Raw genomic sequence first — 4917 nt, forward strand, 5'->3', positions numbered from 1 at the left:
AAAAAAATATATGAAAGGTATAAGAATTGAACAAGAAAAATTAAAACTCTATCACATAAAATGATTATGCACATAGAAAATCTAAAAGATTCTAGGACTAAACTATTAAAATTAAGAAGTAAATGCAGCAAAATCCTTGCAATCAAAGTCAATACACCAAAATCTATTGCATTTCTATACACAGGCAACAAAAAAATTAGAAGATAAAACTTTAAAAGATGTAATTTGCAATAATAACAAAAAGAATCAACCTAATGAAAATGTGCGAGAATGCTACAGAGGGAACTTGAACACTACTTAGAAAAACTAAAGACAATCTAATTAGATAGAAGCTATATTATGTTCATTGATTAGAAGACTTAATATTGTAAAGATGTCAATTTTCCCAAATTGGTCTACAAATTCAATGCAATCTCAATCAAAATCTCCACCAGTTTGTGTGTGTGTGTGTAGAAATTAATAAGGTGATTCTACAATTTATATGGAAATGCTAAACACTAAGGAAATGTTAAGAAGAAAAACAAAATTGAAAGACTTACATTACCTGATATCAGGACTACATACATTTAAGGCATTTTATTAGACATATTTGTTCCCAAAAGGAACATTTTATTAGACATATGTTCCCAAAAGGAACATAATACAGAATCCAGAAACAGATTCACAAAAATACAATGACTTGAGTTATGAAAAAAAGGTGCCATTGCAATTCAGTGGAGAAAAGATAATCTTTACAACAAGTAATGCTGGGTCAACAGAATATTTAAATAGATAAAAATCATCTTGATCTCTCTCTCACATGACACAACAAAATTCACTTCCAAGAAGGTTACAGATCTAAGTGTAAAATGTAAAACAATAAGACTTTTGTTAACACAGGAGAATATCTTCATGACTCCTGAGGCAAGCAAAAATTTCTTAAACAAGACAAACAGCACTAACCTAAAGAAGAGATTTATAAATTGAAATTCGTTCAAATTAAAAATTTCTATTCATCAAGGAAACAACATTACAAGATTAAAATGCAAGCCATAGCATAAGAAGATACCTGCAATGCATGTATCTAACAAAGAACTTGAATCTAGAAAATATAAAGAACTCCATAAAAACCAATAAGAACAAGATTTTTTTAATGGGCAAAAGACTTCAACCAGCATCTCACAGAAAAGGCCTTTCAAATGGCCAATAAAACATATAAAAATTGCTCAATCTCACTTATTAGGAAAGTATAAATAAAAACCACAATGAGGTATTACTTTTCATTTACCACTATGACTGCCAATACCAAATGTGAGCAAGAATGAGGAGGAACTAGAACTTTCCTACACTGACGCTGGGAATGTAAAGTGGTACAGCCACTGGTCAATTGCTTGACAGTATCAAAGGTAAATCACACACACAACTAATCACCTATTCCACTCCTAGGTATACACTCAACAGAAATGCTCACATATATATAAGAATGTTCAGGGAAGCACTATTTGCAATAGAGAATAACTAGAAATGACCTAATGTCTATGAACTGTAAATGGATTTTAAAAAATGTGGTATATACAATAATGAAATAGCAAGATGTGGGGGAAGAAAAAACAAACCATTACTACACCCAGCAGCATGGATAAATGTCACAAAGAAATGGTTAGTGACCTAAAAAAATACACATTTTATGATTCCATTTGTTTAAAGTTTTAAAATAGGCAAACTAATAGTGATAAAATTCAGACTAGTAGTCACCTTTTGGGCACAGGTAATGACTGAAAGAAGGCAATAGACGAACACTGGGGCAATGATAATATTTTATTTTTCGATATTATAAAACATATTTTATTTTTATTTTTTAGTTACACAGGTTGGCTTACTTTGTGAAAACGCATATGTATATATAATACGTACAACATAAAACAGATAGAAGAATGTTGTGATTTGTTAAAGCCTACACAAAGCAACCAGATTTTCTAGAACCCAAATCTGATCCCTCCCTGCTGAAAATATTTTAATGTCTTCGTAATAGGGCCTCTGCCTTCCTTACCAGCAACATCTATTCCCATTCCCTCCTCCTCCCCAACCATACATCCCTACCCCAACTCTACCTACTCTCCAAATGCCACATTTTCTATAGAATAGATTCTGGGCTTTTAGTATGCAAATTTCCCTCTTCCTAGCTCTTTTACCTACTCTCTCACCACTCTAACCAGTCCCATACCTCCCCCTTGCCTGGGACATCATTCAGTGTAGGTATTAATCATTCCCAAACCTGGTTTGGACACCTCTCCTACATGCTTCCACATGCATCATGTGCCCCTCATATCACACTCTAGTGTAATGACCAGTCACTCCACTGTCAGCTCCAGGAGAGTGTTCACCTTCAGGTCATCAGTGCCTTGCACACAATGAGTATTTAATAAGTACTTACTGAATAAATAAAGTAACATTGAAATGCATTTACCTAAAAAATTTCCTCCTTTCTACAATGCAAGATTTTTACATGGGCTGTCTAAATTCTCTCTTTTTCTAAGCTGCTTTCTCTAGCAGAAAAAATCAATCATTTATAGACCAATTGACCATGATCTAGAGGTTAATTATCAAGCCATTTAAGTTTACTGCAGACCAAAGAATAATTGAATCTCAGACCTGATACAATTTTGAGTTCTAAAATGCTTTAAGCCCCTCCTAATGATGTGTTCCACTATTGGGGTAAAATTGTTTAAAGGTTTCAAACTCTTCCATCACCGTCTATAAAGACAGGAAAAGGGAAAACATTAAATTTGTTATGTTGCTTGTTCCATGCCAAAACTGTATAAATCAATATCATGGTCTATCTCAAATACCCCTTATAGTAAGTGAGGTCTATCTTAAATGAATCACAGATGTCTTTTTTAAATTAAATGTTTTAAACCATCTTTTGCACATATTCAATGTAAGCTATGCTAACTTTTCTACCCATACATTACCATGATTAAGATATCATAACAATCTTAACAGTTTTAGCAACATCATACGGTTATAACTTACATGCTATCCTTTTTGAATATCAAGTGTTCTCATAGATTCCCCACGAAAATACCTTTCATTTATTAATATATAGCTTGTAGCAGTTCCACCGTCAAAATGAGCTTGGAGCACTTACAACTTGAATTAAAATATTTGAATAAAGACCTTGATATTATGACTTTATGAAATATTTCCTGCTAGCTATAATAATTTATTTGGCCATCATAGATGCATCTACCTTCTATGTGTGATATAAGGGAAACTGAATTGTGATGAAATCAACATAGAGTTATATCTTATTCATTGTTTCTCAAAATTCTTATCTAGTCACTCAAGTACTAGGTAACTGAGTGCCCATATGGTGCCAGGCTCTGGAATAACCCTTCGGAATAGAACTTTAAGCAAAAGAAAAGCCTTTGTCTCTGCCCTCAAGGAGTTTACAGTCCATCCATCTGTCGTTCATCCTCACAACAACCCTACCAGGTGATGGCATTATTCCCCCTTTTACAATTCAGTGTCTATAGACTCCTGGTCTCTGGCTTATACATGTGCCATTTGTTATACCTGTGTAGATGTACTCCATAAATGAATATATTGTCTTATAAAACCAAAAAACTCATGAGCTAAGTACAGGATTGACATCTTCAGAGCTATACATATAAGAGCTTTAACAAAAAGAGTTGTTTGCCCTGCTCTGTAAAACATCATACCATCATCATTTGTCAGTATGAAGAACTTCCTACTTTAACCTAACAGATTCATTTGTTCCTAACATTCTCCTATTATTCAATCTCAGCCCTCTATCCAGAGGTTGAACTAAATCTAATTACTTTTCACCTACAGACAGATACCAGTTGCAAGAACATGCACTTTAATTCTCGTGCATCTTACTCCAAGAAGACTGCCATCACTTATGAGGGAACTAAATGACAAAAACACCTTTAAATCAACACAAATCAATTCCCACTGCTAGAAAAGTTTATGTCCAAGATGGTTATACCGTATTTCCATATAAAAATGTAATACTACTATCCATTTTTATTATAATCTCCCCAAGATAATAATATTGTAAAGTTAATAAGAAACAATAAATATACATGAGCTGATATTACCTCATTTAACCCTTTAACCCTCCAGATGACTCATCATGACAAGTATCATTAGTATCTCATTTTGTAATGAGGTAAGTGAAGCTCGTTAGGGAAGTTAGGAATGTGCTCTAGGTCACATGGCTTACTAAGTGGCAAAGCCAGAATTCCAATCCACATGTGACTACTAGGAGGAAACCCATGCTCCTTACATCCATTCAATGTGTGCACAGTGAACCAGCAAGGCAGACTACATACTAATCAATAACTCTCAATTTCATTTCCATCTTTTAGTACCTAAGAGCTGATTTAATAACCTTCAATAAGTCTGTTCATTTTTTAGGAGACATGGACCTCAAAAAAAAAAGTTCACATGACACATGCACGTTAAATACTACAAAGAGTAATAATTTTTTTAATTCATAGTCTGGGAATGGGGATGTATTTTGTATTTTCTATACTCCTGTTCATATTTCAATGATTAAGAGATCATTAAAAAGCTTTGCTAAAGCACAACTTTGTAACTCTTCTCCCCAGCAAATATATTTACTTCAGTTACAAAAATATATAAATTAGAGAGCTATTGCACTTACTTGATTTTGCAGCCTCTCGCTCTTGAGACACCATGATTTTTACAGTGCTTATTATTATCATTAGTACTTGAATATGTGCAAGCAAACTGCTAATCTAGGCTTATAAAGGAGTAGGTTTCAGGTATTTTCCTTTTATTTCTTAGCCTTATAATTTCACATAAGAAATGCTATATCATACTAATTAGCAAAGGTTCAAAATTATCTTCCAATGATTTATGTACATTTTTACAAAGCCTTGAGAAGAG

The sequence above is a fragment of the Pteropus vampyrus genome, unplaced genomic scaffold (genome assembly GCF_000151845.1).
Source record: "Pteropus vampyrus isolate Shadow unplaced genomic scaffold, Pvam_2.0 Scaffold80, whole genome shotgun sequence".
In the NCBI taxonomy this organism is placed as follows: Eukaryota; Metazoa; Chordata; class Mammalia; order Chiroptera; family Pteropodidae; genus Pteropus; species Pteropus vampyrus.